Source organism: Myotis daubentonii, chromosome 1, assembly GCF_963259705.1.
Source record: "Myotis daubentonii chromosome 1, mMyoDau2.1, whole genome shotgun sequence".
NCBI classification, from domain to species: Eukaryota; Metazoa; Chordata; class Mammalia; order Chiroptera; family Vespertilionidae; genus Myotis; species Myotis daubentonii.
The window spans coordinates 57,085,913-57,102,483 of NC_081840.1; the positions used below are offsets into that span (position 1 = coordinate 57,085,913).

The 16,571-nt window shown below is 44.3% G+C and overlaps 1 protein-coding gene across 4 annotated transcripts in view; it reads right to left on the reverse strand.

Moving 5' to 3' along the window:
- Positions 1 to 16,097, reverse strand: part of MAPK6 (mitogen-activated protein kinase 6) — a 34,069-nt gene extending 17,972 nt beyond the window's left edge. For 2 of the 4 annotated variants that reach the window (XM_059701177.1, XM_059701152.1), the window contains exon 1: positions 15,941 to 16,097. The gene's annotated coding sequence lies outside the window, so the exon portion shown is untranslated. Of the gene's footprint in view, positions 1 to 15,285; positions 15,444 to 15,926 lie in introns of those variants that run through there. The other 2 variants (XM_059701172.1, XM_059701163.1) reach the window with 2 other exon arrangements.
- Positions 16,098 to 16,571: the final 474 nt, after the last annotated feature.

Genomic DNA, 16,571 nt, shown 5'->3' on the forward strand with positions numbered 1-16,571 from the left:
TTGTCAAAAATGACACCACTATTATCTGACAGAATAGCACTATAGTAGGAATTGCAGCCATGAGAGTGAGACCTCTCCTCAACAACCCCTTCCCATCCACATCTGCCCTCTTTAAATTTTAGTGAGACCAAGCATCTCAGATCAGAAAGAAGGGTGAAAACACCTTCTCAGAAATCTCAGTGACTGATCTGCACTCACAGGGGTAGAGGGTGGGTAAAAATTCATCTCAGGAAAGGTAGGAGTTTGTGCCTATGCTGAGAACTGCAGTCCTCACGGATTCAGATGATGACAATACTAGTACTGAAAGCCTTGAACAGACTTCAGAAATATGAGACCATTCTAAAAAAGAAGGTAATATTTAACAACAAAACTGTAATTCTACTACAAAGTGAGGACTACACCAATAAAACTGGGGAGAGGGGAGAACCCATTATTTACAATGACAGTGTTTGCACAGTTATCTGCCTCACTGTTCTGTATTCTTCAAAGTTCTTCAACATCCTTAACACCAAAAGCTACTGGAGCATCTTTTCAACCAGGAGCTTGAAAAGTAAGCCCACCTTAATCAGTAAGTTGGAGGTAATATTATATCTCTGCATGATAAAGTGGATCCAGTAAATCAGTCACACTCATTCAGCAAGTATTTGCTAATTTATATATTATGTGCCTGTCAGTATACTAGGCACCAGGGATAAAATCTATCTATCTCTATATATAAAAGCCTAAGCTACTGTTACAACCAAAGGACCAGAACAACCAGTCGACCAGTTGCTATGATGTGCACTGACCACCAAGGGGCAGATGCTCAACGCAGGAGCTGCTCCCTGGTGGTCAGTGCACTCCCACGGTCAACCAACCTCCCGCAGTCCCTCCCCCAGTCCAGCCAGCAGCAGGCCTGGCCCTGATCGGGACTGGGCAAGACAGCCCCAATAGGCCCTGATCACCAGCCAAGCCTAGGGACCCCACCCTTGCACGATTTTGTGCACTGGGCCTCTAGTCTATAATAATAAAAGGGTAATAAGCTAATTAGACCGGACATCCTTCCTGACGTCATTCCAGACGTCCTTCCTGACAAAGCCGGGGCCAGAGGGAAGCTGGCCGGGGTCCCGGGTGCCTGTGGGCGGCCAGAGGAGGGAAGCAGCCCGGGTGCCTGTGGGTGGCTGGAGGAGGAAAGCCCGGGTCCCGGAGGTAAGCCGGTGCCAGAGGGAAGCCGGTGCTGGCAGCCAGGGGAAGGAAGGCCCACTCTTGCACAAATTTTCATGCATCAGACCTCTAGTGGTAACTATAAACAGACTTGAGCCCTGCCCTCACGAAGTTTACCAGTACAAGTATGGTTGGAGACAATAAAGTAACACAGGAAGAAGAAGAATGCAAAGGGGACACAAGTGCCACCAAGGAATGGCACAGGATGCTATGAGAGCCTACACTGGGAGATCTGACCTAATTAGAGAGATCAGGATGTATGTGTGCTCTAGGAGCCATTCCAAATCCTGATCTCTCCAACCATCTCCATCTTTCACATCAATCATGCAGCTCCTTGGCATCACTCAACTATACCAGCAAACTACTGGTCAGAGTATCCTCCAACCACACCAACAACTTCTAGAAATGTCCCATTTATACCATTTTCTCTACCATCTTTCATGTTTTACTTCATAAAAGCAACATTCAAGGCTTACACTTAAGAAAGATCTGGGGTTCCACATCATTGTGTACTTTCCACACACTTCAAGAAAAGAAAAAGAAAACTAAGATGATACATTAACTTAAAATGACCCTTCCCAGCATCCTTCCCATTTCTTTACCTCCAAATGTTACCCATTCCTACCAACCTCAGTGCTGATACTGTGTTGCTTGGAGAGAGAGCACTAAGTTTTAATTAGCTAGGTCAATGTTGTTTTGTTTTTAACAATTTGATTAATGGAATGAAGTACAGAGAATGATTTATAAGACTGAAGTTGGCTTTATGCTTTACCAGTGATCTTTTTTCAGCGATCCACCATAAGAAGGAAATAAAAGCTCTCTATGTAGCCCAGGCTGGGTATCAGCTTCCTAAGCTTGCAAGACAGTTTCCTGGAACTACACTAGACACAACTATCTCATCAAGCATTCCTTTCTTCCCTAAATTACCTCCTGCTTTCTTGTCATTTAGCCTAGCCCCCAGACCAAGAGAAATACAGGTACTCTGAGTCAAGCCTAAGTGTATAAAGTAAAGTTATAAAATGCAAAAGAAATAACTTCACTCTGTCCCATCACCTCCATTCTATAGAAAATGGATAGTCTTTCCCTCTTATCCAGTTACAACTTGGCCTGGGTCAGTCAGTAAGGGAGCCTGGATGTGCAAAGCAAGTTTGAGATGAGGGCCTTATGCATAACAGTTACTTTTCTGGTTCTCTCCTCCATCTTCCACCCTGCATCTTCTCAGGATAAATGCTTATATGGGTCATCTGGCCTGATCAAACTCACTGACAGCTCTCCCCCTCCTCCCTCTTCAACAGCTCTTGCCTATTTTGCTCTTCTCCAGGGTCAACTGAGTAATTTGAGTGAAATGGAATCCAGCCAGCCTCACATCTTCTCAGCCAAAACCCCAGCTGCTATTGGGGAGAAGGGAAAGGTTGAGATCTACTTATATTCACCCAGGACTGACTCCTAACCCTGGCACAGAGAGGTGGTGTTGTAGCAGTCACCCTCCCCTAAATTCAAGTCTCAAGCTCTCATTAAAGCTACTAAGTTTCTAGGGCAGAGAAGCCCAAAGGCTACGGCTTAACTGTTTGTTAATATGCATTCTTAACAAAGCCCTTGCTCCTAATGTAGAATAGTCGTAAGAGTTATCAGGAACCCCTCTCAGGATTTGGACCTAAAAGAGCCCCAGAGTGCAAATCAGTGTCAGTGAATGATCTTAGAAACCTGGGATGGCAGGGAGAACCTTAAAATTAAAACACCAAAGACTAACAGGCTTTGCCTACTATCAGGAACTACTACTAGCTACTTAAACTTTCAAAGTCAAAGACAGATGATTACACAGCGGCAGCAAGCAAAGTATCCAATTTTTAAAAACTTCTCTTCCAGCCCTGGCCAGTGTGCCTCAGTTGGTTAAGCATCCTCTCATGCAGCAAAAGATCACCAGTTCCATTCACAGTCAAGGTACGTGTCAGGATTGCTAGCTCAATCCCCAGTAGGGGGTTGTGAAGGAGGCAGCTAATGATGTTTCTCTCTCTCAATTCCTCTCTCTAAAATCAATAAAAATATATTTTAAAAAACCACTTCTCTTCCATTTCCAACTTCTTTCTTAAATTGCCTAAGTCTTTACCTAAATACATTTTAATTTCCTCTGACCTTAAAAGGCCATCCTATCCAATGAAGAGGTAATATGCAAATTGACCATCACTCCAACACACAAGATGGTCAACCCATGTGGACACAAGATGGCCGGCAGGGGAGGGCAGTCGTGGGTGATCAGGCCAGCAGGGGAGGGCAGTTGGGGGGGAACCAGGCCTGTAGGGGAGGGCAGTTGGGGGTGACGAGGCCTGCAGGGGAGGGCAGTTGGGAGGGACCAGGCCTGCAGGGGAGGGCAGTTGGGGGAGACCAGGCCGGCGGGGGAGGGCAGTTAGACATCGATCAGCCTGGCAGGGGATTGGTTAGGGGCAATCAGGCAGGTAGGCAGGCGAGCAGTTGGGAGCCAGCAGTCCTGGAGAGGGTGCAGGCTGGGCTGAGGGACAACCCCCCCCCATGCACAAATTTGTGCACTGGGCCTCTAGTCTAGGCCTAGCTAATAAGGCCAGAATATGCAAATTGACCATCATGCAGTAACAAGATGGCTGCACCCACAGCTAAGGCCAAGTTCCCGTAATGAGCCTTAATGAGCAATCAGCAGGGACCTGAGGCTGCGTGGCGCTGGGCTGGGGCAGGGGACCTGAGGCTGCGCCCCCCGCCTGGTAGGGCTTAACAGGGAACCTCAGGCCATGCTCCACGCCCTGGTGCTGGGCCGGGGGCCCTCAGGCCGCGCCCCCCGCCCCAGCGCCAGGCTGGGGGACCTCAGGCTGCATCCCCTGCCCCGACACCGGGCCAGGGGACCTGAGGCCATGCCCCCTACCCGGAGGCGCTTGACAGGGACCTCAAGGCGTGCCCTCCCAGCCTGGGCCAGGGGACCTCAGGCCGCGCCCCCCGCCCTGGCGCTGGGCCAGGCCACCTGAGGCTGCGCCCCCCCATCCGGTGGGGCTTGATGATGAGGGTGGGGCCAGCTGGGTCTGGATCTCACCCAATGGGGGTGGGGCCAGCCAGATCTGGGTCTCGCGCAACTTCAAGGAGCACGTGGGTGGGCAGGAACTTGACTCTGGTTCCCATGGCGCACCCCAGACTCTGACAGGAGGAAGATTTTCATATACATTTTACTAATTTTCTTTCATCTCTGACACTTCTATTATAGAGAAAGGGCAAATAGCAATATTAAAATATTTCCTCTAATTAATTCCCTTTTAATGTGCACAAATTTCATGCACTGGGTCACTAGTTATAAAATAAATGCCACTATGCTTACTTTGATGCTCTTATCTAGTTGCTAATTACTCTAGGGTATCCATATTGGAATATCAGAACTTTACCGACCAGATAAACAGAATAGTCAAATAATCTCTAAAGACCCTTCCAATTCTAAAAGCTGACGAAAGCACAGTACAAGTTTTTTATTTCATGGATTTGTTTCTTCACAAGCATGTATTATAGTGATGCACTCAAACAGGGGCAATGTTCAACCACTCTACACTACACATTAAAAAAACAATCCCTTCTACAAAATTAAGGCTAGAAATTTAAAAATAATTATAATAACCTTTCATCCCCTCTCCTATCTTCTTCTTGCCCAAGCCCTCACTACTGACTCCTCTCCTAACATTAAGGAAATATTGGAGCAAATATACAAGCAGGAGATATGCAGATAGCCTCCTTCTTCAAGTACCTTTAGACATCTAAGAGTCCAACAAGATGAAAATATAAATTTCTGTAGCAGTCAGGATAGCTTAGTAACAAATAACCCCCCAAAATCTCAATGACTTGGCCCGACTGGCATGGCTCAGTGGATGAGCATCAATCTTGAACCAGGAGGTCACGGGGCATATGCCCAGGTTGTGGGCTCAATCCTGAGCAGGGGACGTGCAGGAGGCAGCCAATCAATGATTCTCATCGTTGATGTTTCTATCTCTCTCTCCCTCTCCCTTCCTCTCTGAAATCAATAAAAATATATATATTTTTAAAATCTTAGTGACTTACTAAGTCTTGCTCATGCAACAAGTCCCACAAACTGTAGAAGCGGTTACCATCTCTACCATTACTACTCAAATGTACCAAAAGCAAAGAGAACATGGAAATATCTCACTGGTACCCAAAGCTTATATCCAAAAATGATAGACTTCACTCTATTCAGATTTTATTCACCTTTGGTCACATGGTCACACCTACTTCAAGGGAGTGGAAAATGTAATCCCAACATGGTCCCAGAAGCAGAAAAAGACAAAATGTTTGAACAACTTTGAGTAAAACAGCTTTAATTCTTCTATCCATCCATTACATTTTTATTCAAAAAAATCTTATTAAGTGCTTACTATATGCCAGGCATTGTTTTAGGCATTAAGGTATAGCAGGGGCTGATCAAAAAACAAAACAAACAAAAAATTTAATCTCAAAGACTGCATAATCCTAGAGCACTGTAGTAGATTCCTCCCTGTTCCACTAACATTTCTTTCTCCTCTCTTTTTTTTCCCTTTTTTAAAAAAAGTATATTTTTATTGATTTCAGAGAGGAAAGGAGAGGAGAGAGATACACAAAGAATGATGGGAACCAATGATTGGCTGCCTCTTGCATGCCCCACAGTGGGGATCGAGCCTGAAACCGAGGTATGTGCCCTGACCAGGAATGGGAATTGTGACGTTCTGGTCCATAGGTCAATGTTCAACCACTGAGCCACATTGGCTAGAGTCCTCTCTTTTCTAATAGTCCTCTCTTCTCTAATTTTCCTTCCCTTGTCTTTTGCCATCTTCCCCAATCTAATTTAATTTAATCCCTATTCTTCAGATACTCTGATCCTCAATTTCCAGAGCACCATTCCCCTCCTCATTGTTTTAACTATTTTAAAATAAAAAGTTTGAGACTAAGTAGTTTTATTGACATTTTCTGAGCATAGTACCTAGTACTTAGTAGGCAACTTAAAAACTGTGCTATGGCCCTGGCTGGTTTGGCTCAGTAGACAGAGCATCGACCTACGGACTCAAAGGCCCCAGGTTCAATTCCAGTCAAGGGCACATGCCCAGGTTGCAGGCTCGGTCCCCGGTGGGGGCCATGCAGGAGGCAGTTGATCAATGATTCTCTCTCATCATTGATGTTTCTATCTCTCTTTCCTTCTCACTTCTCTCTGAAATCAATAAAAAAAAATATATTTTTTAAAAACTACTATGCCCTGGCCAGTGTGGCTAAATGGTTAATGCGCTGGCCCATGGACCAAAGGGTCGAGGGTTCGATTCCCAATCAAGGGCACATACTTGAGTTGCAAGGTTGATCCCCGGCCCTGGTCAGGGCATGTGCAGGAGGCAATCAATCAATGTATTTCTCTTGCATCAATATTTCTCTCTGTCTTTCCCTCTCTCTTCCACTCTTTCTGAAAATCAGTGGGAAAATATCATCAGGTGAGGATTAAAAAAATAATAATAAATAAAAAGATAGCAGGAGCACAAAGTGCTAGAAAGGGGTAAACTGAATCATACAATCTTAAGGTTTATAGTACTGGTGAAGTAGCTTTATGATTTAAAATAGACTATGGTAAGTAATGAAAGGCTAACAGGTTATCTTCAAATACCTTCTCCCTTTTTTGATCGTTATGTTTACTTAATCACATGTCCATCAATGGAGAGTAAAGAAAGGAAAAAAACGAAATAAATCACCAATTTTAAGAACTGATTTATTTTGCCAAGCAGTTTTGATATACTTTTACATCAATCATACAAACTAATACATTGCTATTTAAAAACCATAGATTCACTGAGAATTCTAAAGGAAATGGAAATTAACCAAGTGAATCAGGATACATATATGTATTTTAACTGAAATAATTTCAAGGTGCTCTACTTTCTGCTTTAAAAGTATAGAGTTTTAAGATATTAAAAAATTGTTGTGGAACATGGTCCCAAATCTAATTTGAGGATATAAATAACATATTTGATACATAGTTATCCCATGTTATAAACTATTATAAAAGCAATTAACTTTTTAACATATTTGTTTATATTATAAAGGAAGTCATTTTAAAAGACTAACGGATAATAGTAAACTTCATTAAGAATTATTATGGCCCTAGCTGGTTTGGCTCAATGGATAGAGCGTCAGGTCCCAGGTTCGATTCCAGTCAAGGGCACATGCCCGGGGTTGCCAGCTCAATCCCCAGAATGGGGCGTGCAGAAGGCAGCTGATCAATGATTTTCTTTCATCATTGACATTTCTCTCTCTCTCTCTCTGTCTCTCTCTCCCCCCCCCTTCCTCTCTGAAATCAATAAAAATATATTTTAAAAAAAGAATTATGTATATGTAAAGCTTTAGACATATATATGGTATTATGTATGAAGCATTGTGCCAGGCATAAACTCTTACACTAAATTCTCCTAACAACATTGCAAAATGGGTCTTAAGATGTTTATTTTAGAAACCTTAAATAATGCATTCAAGATCACACATTAGTGAGAGAGGCGGGATTTGAATCTCAGGTTTTTAAACCAAAGCCCATGATCTTTTCTCATGTAATAATGTAATTTTCTAATTGACAAATACAGTACACACATATACACACACCCAACCCTTTGAGAGAAAAGTGTATTTCCTACAGGACATTCTTCTGCATAACCAAATATAATCATCAAAGTCAGGAAATTCACACTGGTATAATACTCAGATCCTATCTAATACTACTAAGTGTCTGCCACTGCACCAATAATGTACTTGAAAGCTAAAAAAACTAAAAGAAACCCAGTCCAGAATCATGTTACATTAACTACAATGCAATCTTTAGTATATTTTTTTCCCTTTAGAAGTTTAAAGGAATCAAATTATTTTTTATAGTCCACAAAAATTTACTGAGCACTTGACATGTGCAAGGCACTGTTTAATGGCACATTGGAGAATAAGACAATTAAGGGTTCTCCTCGTTCCAAAGAGTTTATATTCTAAGGAAGACTTAACAAGTAAACTAATAACCTAATTTAGATTTAGCCAAGTGTTATGATTGGATGTCTGGGAAATGGCCTTCTAAGGAGCTGAAACCCAAATGAGAAGGTACCAACATTGCTAAGAGATGGGAGAAGACAGAACTTGGTATTTTGAAGGAAAAGAAAAGATGCCAGTGTAGCCACAGCACCTTGAGGAAAGGGTGTGGGAACTAATTATGTATATAAAAAGCTAAGCGACCATCCAACTGGCCAGTAGGTACAATGCACACTGACCACCAGGGGGCAGACGCTCAATGCAGGAGCTGCTGAGCTGCGGTGACCTGGCAGTGGCGGTTCTCGGGTGACCAACCCCGGAACCAGAGAGGAGGGAGCCAGATTCTGGGGTGCGCCACCTGAGAACTGCCCTCTCGCAATCTGGGACCCCCTCAGGGGATGTCAGAGAGCCAGTTTTGGCACAATCACTGCAGGCCAGTCAGAAAGACCCCACCTGCTGGAAGGACCCCGGCTCACTCCGCAGACGCCCTTCGAGCCACGGTGCCGCCCCAGGAGCGGCCAGCCGGGGAAGGGTCCATGAGAGGTTGGCTCCAAGGTATGTTTGGCCCATCTTGCCCAGCCCCACCCCACAGGCCACCTTCTAATTAATTTCCTTTCAATGTGCACAAATCTGTGCACCGGGGCACTAGTAGAGAGATAAGGTTGGATAAGTTGAAAAGAACACATGAGGCAGGATCCTACATTTTGTAACTAAGCGATAAGGAAAACTATTAAAGGCTTTAAGCAATTGGTATGGTTTAACTTATATTTTTAAAATTCTGGTGACTGGGAAGAGAATGAACTGAAGATAGTTTAGTGAAAGTAGAGACCAGTTAAAAGCTACTTCAGTAGGCCCATGAGATGATGGCTGAGACTAGGCTGGTAGAAATGAATATGTCAAACAGGAGATAAAATCAAATGATATTTTGGAAACCAAGAAAACTTGATGATCGCGTACATATGAGTGATAAAGAACCCAGAGAATTCAGGGATAACTCCTAGGTTCCAATTACTGAGATGGAGAAGACTGGAACAAGAAGAATATGGGAGAAAGGGTTCTAGTTTGTAAATGTTAAGTCTATTTAGATAACGTCTATTTAGATAACTGAGTGGTAATATCAAGCAGGCAACTAAGTAACGTGTCTGGAGTTCAAACAAGAAGTTTAAACCAGAAACATAAATTTGAGAATTATCCACATGCACAGTGTATGTAAAACAGTAAGTTGAAGGAGACCACATAGGGAAGGAATTTAGAAAGAGAAGGGAAAAAAAACACCCAGGACTAAACTCTAAGATATGCCTATACTTAGAGGCAGGAAGAGGAAAGAAGCCTCTAGAAAAGCATGACAAGAGCCCTAGGCGGTGTGGCCCTATGGTTACAGCTTCTGTCCTCACATCACGGTCGAGGGTTTGATCCATGGCCCCGGTGAGGGCGAGTGCTGGAAGCAACCAATCCATGTGTCTCTCTTACATTGATGTTTCTTTGTCTCTCCGGCCTCCCTTCTACTCTCTCTAAAAATCAATGGAGCCCTAGCTGGTTTGGATCAGTGGATAGAGCATCCATCAGCTTGCCGACCAAAGGGTCCCAGGTTCGATTCTGGTCAAGGGCACCCACCTTGGTTGCAAGCTCCTCCCTGGCCCATGCAGGAGGCAACCAATTGATGTTATTCTCTCACATCGATGTTTCTCTCTGTCTTTCCCTCTCCCTAAAAATCAATGGAAACAAATATCCTCGGGTGAGGATTAGCACACACACAAAAAAAGTATGACAAGGTATGAGGCAGGAGAAAAACAAGATGACCATGCGTCTCATAAGCTAAGAGAAGCAAGTGAATGGGCAGAAAACAGTTGTCAACTATACTGAAGGCTAGTACAAGATCCTATAATGTGGATTTGGCAAATGTAACTCACTGGTAACCTTAACTAGAACAATTTCAGTGGTGAGATGGTACTAGAAGCCAGTCTGGAGTAGGTTGAAGAGCAATGGAAACTGGAAAGAGTATACAAGACAACTCTTGAAAATTTGCTTAAAAGAAGATGAGCAAAATTTAGTAATAGCTAGGGGAGAAGAATGTGAAATCATGAGAGGATTTATCAGCGATTTCTACATCTGCACTAACCAGTATGGTAGCCAACAGCCATAGCCACATATGGCTACTGAACAACTGAAATGTGGCTACCATATTGGACAGTATAGCTATAGAGCACATTTGTATACTAATAACAATGACCCAATAGAAAGGAGAAAATTTATGATGAAGACGAGAGATGGGTCCTTGAGAAGTCAAGAAAAGGAACCCAAAGCACAAGTGGTGGAATCCACAAGCAATAAACACAAATGAAGCAAGACACACAATTCTAGTGAGCAACGGGAACCAACACGACCTAAAACCAGAATATGTCTTAAACTTGGCTGGAATCTTAAGCATAAGACTAAATTACAGAAGGCTATAAAAGCTATGCAGTAGGGGAAGAGAAGGTAATTCATACTTATTGAGTACCTATTAACCTATTAAGTGCCAGGCATTTTCTGTGTAACAAATTATTTGTTATGGAGAACCACTACCATGTAAAAGTCTCATTTTGCAAACAAGAGCACAGATGTCCTGGGGGGGGGGGGGGGAGGGCGGGGTCAAGCAGCTTCACTGAAATCATACATATAGTAAATGTCAAAAGTTGGACACAGGCCAGTCTGACGTACTCTAGGGTTAGAATCTTCCCACTGCATAAGGTGGGAGGTTAAGAAACACTCAATGTTTCTGTACCTGGAATAAATAACAAATGACATATCAATCTGGCAACTATCAAGTGGCAACAAGCCTGGAGGTACTACTAGGCCAAGAGAATAACTGTCCCCTCAAAGCTCTCAAGATAATGAAGAAACACTTATTTAACGGCTATTTTTAATTTTTTAGTCCAAGTGAAAATAATTTTATTGAGACAAAAGGAAAAATATACATTCTTGTAACTGATATTATCTACTTTATTGAACACAGGAGTATCAATCAGAAAATTGGTACTGCTTTAATTACTAAAATAATATTTGAGCATACTAGAAAAATAGGTAGTTAGAAACCTCCCATCTCTCCAATTTATAAATGAAGAGGGAAATTATTAAATTGAGCCTAATCAGTTATTAAATTATAGCTTAGATTATTTTAAATTTAATGTGGGTAAAGATCACCCAGATCTGTGCTGTCCAATATGGTAGCCACTAGCTATCTGCAGCTGTTTAAATATAAATTAATTACAATGAAATAAAATTAAAAATTCAGTCCCTAAGGTGCACCACCTGCAAGTACTCAATAGTTATATGCGGCTACCTCATTGGACAGCACAGAACAGAATATTTTAATCATCACAAAAACTTCTATTGGACAGTAATTATATCCTCAATTTCCCTCTTGACTTTTTTCAGGAGGGCCCATTAAAAGGGCAACTCAAATCCTGAATTTTCCAAATCAGTTACTAATCAGCTGAGCAACTATGTATACATCACTTAGCAGTGCTCCCAGAAATGCACATTTGAATCACCTGCAAATCTTATTAAAATGCAGATTCTAATTCAGTAGGTCATAAAACGGGGTCAAGATTCTGCACTTCTAACAAACTCCCACCATGCTTAGATCTCTCTGCACCTTTGTTTCTTTAGCTGTCAAATGATGTGCCAGGGGCAAGATAATGTCCATGACCCTTTTGTACAGACTAACGTTTTATAGTTTTATGGCTGTACAGAATTAAATGCACAGAGACTTCATACTCTCTGCAGAGGTAGGCTCTTTCCTAAAGTGAATGCTAGAGTTCTAACAATTTTTGTGATACCATTGTTTTTTCATGAAAAGACATAAATTTAAATGGAAAACGTTGTTTGCTATATAAACATTTGATCTCTGTACAACTTTTCAGAAATGGATTTAAAAGGCTGGCACATAGGAAAGACAAACTTTTTAAAACTATTAGAGGGGCACATTCTATTTTCTAACGATGCAGTTCATTGAGGGGGGGGGGGGGGAAACAATGCTGGATGCAGTCTACACTGTTACCTTAAAAGCATCAGCTCCACATGAAAAACAATTCCCTGGAAAAAACCATTAACTACAATAACATTATTGTTGTTTTTGTAAAGTCTCAGTCATGGCTCTGGAGCAATAAAACTGACCTAAATCCCCTTACCACTAGCAGGCTAGAGTAATGTAACAGCTCACAAAACAAGCTGAAGGAGATGACAAGAGGCAGCCAACAATGCCACAAAGAATTTACTTTTGAGGCATCTTCTTTCCATTTTAACAGGAGTTCATGGTTCATGTGGGACTAAGAACAAGGAACCACATAGCAGTGGTAAGGCTAACCATTTCATAAGGCAATATACCTCACTGAAAAGAGGCTAAGATATTCAGTTTGTTTATAAATTCTTAATTATGCACAACAGCTAATTACCTATGATCTTAAAAACACACACAAAGGAAGTACTTGTTCAACCTCTAAGTGATAGAATGCTTTGAAAATCTGTAATACTTTTATACTTGTATTTTTATATTTCTTTTAGTAGGAAATATATTTTAAGGTTGGAATTAAACCTTTTTAAGTTCCTCTATATAAATTATGCAATGCTCTTCCAAAATCTCTCCAAATATTTAATTCACATTAACAATACACTTTATTGCTCACAAAATTCTTCAAATACGTCATTTTGAGAAAATAGTATACAAAAAGAAGTGAGGGAATGGGGAGTTTTTTCTTTTCATCTTTAAAACAAGCTGCCAGTCTCAATTTTTTTTTCTTCTCAATCTTATTTTAAGGCAACCTGCTAAACAGTTGCTTTTTAGAATCAGTCAAAATATCTTAATTACCAAATTTCAGTGTATGTCCTAAATTTGGAACTGTACATTCAGCTTATCTTTTTAAAAAACTGATGAAAAACAGTGCCACCCTGGCCGGTGTAGCTGTTGGATGTTGTCCCATGCACCAAAAGGTTGTCCGGTTTGATTTGGGATCAGGGCACATGCCTAGTTGCTGGCTTGATCCCCTGGGGTAGGAGGTATGCAGGAGGCAGCTGACGACCATGGATGTTTTGCTCTCACATCAATGTTTCTCTCTCCCTCTCCCTTCCTCCCTTTCTAAAAAAATTTATATATATATATATATTATATATATATATAATATATTATATATATATATAAAACAGTGCCTGTAACAATACCTATTTCAAGTTATCTTTGTTAAGCTGAAAACTCACTTAGATCTGGAGAAAGCACTATGTATAATTCCATCAGAGTGGAGTGCTCATGTTCAGATGCAATATTTCTGTACCTTTTCCACTTAAAACTAATTTGTAGATTTTATAAAGATAACTTTTACATTACCAATGAAAACATAAGGTTAATTTCTACCATAAAAGTACTGTCCATTGTAAATAATCTGTAACAAATCTCTCTCAGTAAGAACCAAAGACCAGTTAGGACCAAACATTTAATTTCAGCAACTGACCAGCAATTTTATCTTTCAATACATGTTCCAACACCTGTAGGATATATGATAACCTTTTGAAATGCAATTTAAGAAGCCATCACTTTTTTAGAGAAACTGTGGTTCCTCCTGAGAAAGAGAGAATTATAATGTGGACAGAAACATGTTAGCCTATCATTTAAAAAACTACAGAGTATTAAAAAAAAAAAAAAAAAAGGCCACGTAGCAGCCCGTGGGCAGGATGAGTCATCACCCAACTCAAAACTTGCAGCACTTCAAGCTTCCTCCTACCCGACCCCATCCCCTTCAGCAATGTACCAGCCTGAGTCAGCAAACCTTTCCATTTTGTCAGTTATGAATTCCCACGAAGCTTAAATGAACTTATGCAAAACACTGCAACACATCTGGGACTAAGACTTGTCACTGGAACATGTGCTTTTTCTGCTGCAAAATTAACTGATCTTCAAATCAATCTTCTCTAGATTCTTAATTTACAGAAAGTAATCAAACACTAATCCTCTTTTGTAAATAAGTGACCTTCAAACTATGGTGATATGTAAAGGTTTTTATAAACAATTCTCCATTTCCCAGAAGGTTTTTTTTTCCTTTTAATCTGAATAGTAATTTCTAGATGATAAAAACATGTCCTGCTCAAATCTGGCATTTCCTGGATGACAGCAATTACTGAATTTAGGACACCAGTAAGCAATTTTACAAGTTTCACAGGCAATACTCTTAAGTGATGTAACATGCATGTGTGTGAAAGGACTTTACACACCTTGGCACCTAGCAAGCCCTTCCTTCATAAACATGTTTGAACTACTACTCGCTAAAGACATGCAAAGTTTCTTCCACCCAATAAAACACTATTTTTCAAACGTTAAAAAAATCTGGCGTTTCTAAGAGAAACTCTAGAGGCAATCCCCTCTTTGGACCCTCCATTCAGTGACTAGGATTCCTAGTCAGATTACTCTTTCCAGCTCAGTTTCCCAACGTGGAAACGAGAGGCTATGTCCAATCAGAACTTGAAAATATAACAAGGCAGGAAGAATCGAGCAATCAGAAAATTACTCTGAAGCTGTTTGCGCTCCATTTTGTCCCGTTAATTTTTTTCTCAGCACATCATCTTGTATGCGTAAAAAAAAAAAAAAAAGTTAATACTGAGACTGACTGTTAAGGGCATTTGTAGCACTGAAGGGAAAAAAAACCCCACACGACTTTTGCTGCAAACCCAGTAGGCTTCCAATTCCACATCACCAGTCCCCTTCACTGGACTTTTCCCAATGAGCAAGCAAGAGAAAAACCAGGAAAGGGATAAAAAAAAAAGATCCTGCTTCCCGGAGCTCCCACCTACCACCTGCCCCAGTTGAGTCTTCCTACAAAACTAGGAACAAAGGAGGCCAAAACACCTTTCCTTGTCCGCGCACCTCATCGAGTCAAATGGCAAGGCGCGGCGCAGGCCCCCGGGGGTGCACTGACAAAACCCGTTTCCACGGGGGTCCTTTCCCGGCCCCCCGCTCCCCGGCCCGGCCCGGGCGGACGAAGGCCAGGCTGCAGGAGGAAAAGGGGGATTCCGACTCACGAGTTTGCTGCGTCTCCTGTACGGCCAGACTCAAAACTTAGGCAGAGGACTCACGGCTCTGCGGCGAGCCGGGGAGGTGTGCGCCCGGCGAGGGTGCGCGCTGCGCCTTAGCCGAGGCCGCCGGAGACTTTGCCCGGCGGAGTCAGCTGAGGCCGAGTCACTGGCCTGGGAAGGGGGAGGAGACGCGGGAGCCTTCCGACCGGCAGCGCGCCAGGCGGGCGAGACTCCGCGCCACCTCCGGCTCCCGGCCGCCCCTCCCAGCCCGCCGGGCCGGGCCGGGCTTCGAACCCGCGGACTAGGCGAGGGCGGAGGGGCCGCGGCGGCACGCCGGGCTCGGGGCCGGCGGGCGGGCGGGCGCGGCCGGGACCCGCTGCCGGCGAGGGGCGTGCCGCACGGGTGGGAGGGGCGCGCCGGCCGCACCGCCGGCCCCACGCGGGGACCCCGGCCCGCCGGCCCGCGCGGGGACCCGCCGGCCAAGCCCGAGCGGGCGGGCCGGCGGGCGGGCGGGAGGTAGAACAAAAGCGCCTTTGTTGAACGGCAGCCGCCGGAGGGTCACACACAATGGAGGAGGGAGCCGGCTCCTCCGCCGGGCCCGCCGCGGCGCCCTCCCGAGCCGCCCGCGGCGCGCCCCGCACACGTACACACACACACTCACGGGACTCCTCCGACTCATCGAGGGCGTGCGGGGCCCGCGGACAGCCCCCAGGGTCGGCTCCGGTCTCCGGCTCTGCGGGCGGCAGCGGCGTCTCGGAGGCTCCCGCTTTGCCGCAGTCGCCGCCATGTAACCCCGACCCGAGAGAGAGGGAGAGGGAGTGGGAGAGGGGCGGGGCCTCTCGCCGCCACGCCCCCCACGTCACAGGCTCACTCCACGGGTTCCCTCCGCCCCCGCCGCCCCGCGCGCGTCCGCACGCGCCGGAATTTCCAACGCCCGTGACTGGGCGCGGCGGGGGCGGCCGGAGTCACGCGGGCCCGTCGGCCGCCTCGGTGGGCCGGCCCCGCCGGGGGCTGGCGGGGAGGCGGGCGGGCGAGCCTCCTGCTCCGCTCTTGCCCCAGCACGAAAGCACGAAGTGCCAAACTCCTGAGGCCCGTTTACTGCGCAGCTACTACATGCAGGGCCCTGGGCAACCAGCAGGAACAGGCCTTGGGCCCCGTCCCCAGGATGGCCGGGAGCAGGGCTGGACCTGAAGATGGTGCCCTGGAAGGCGCGAGCCCGCTTACAGGCCAGCCTGTTAGAGGGACACTGCTCAGAAGGCCGTTAATTCTGCCTGAGGGATGGAGGAAGACTT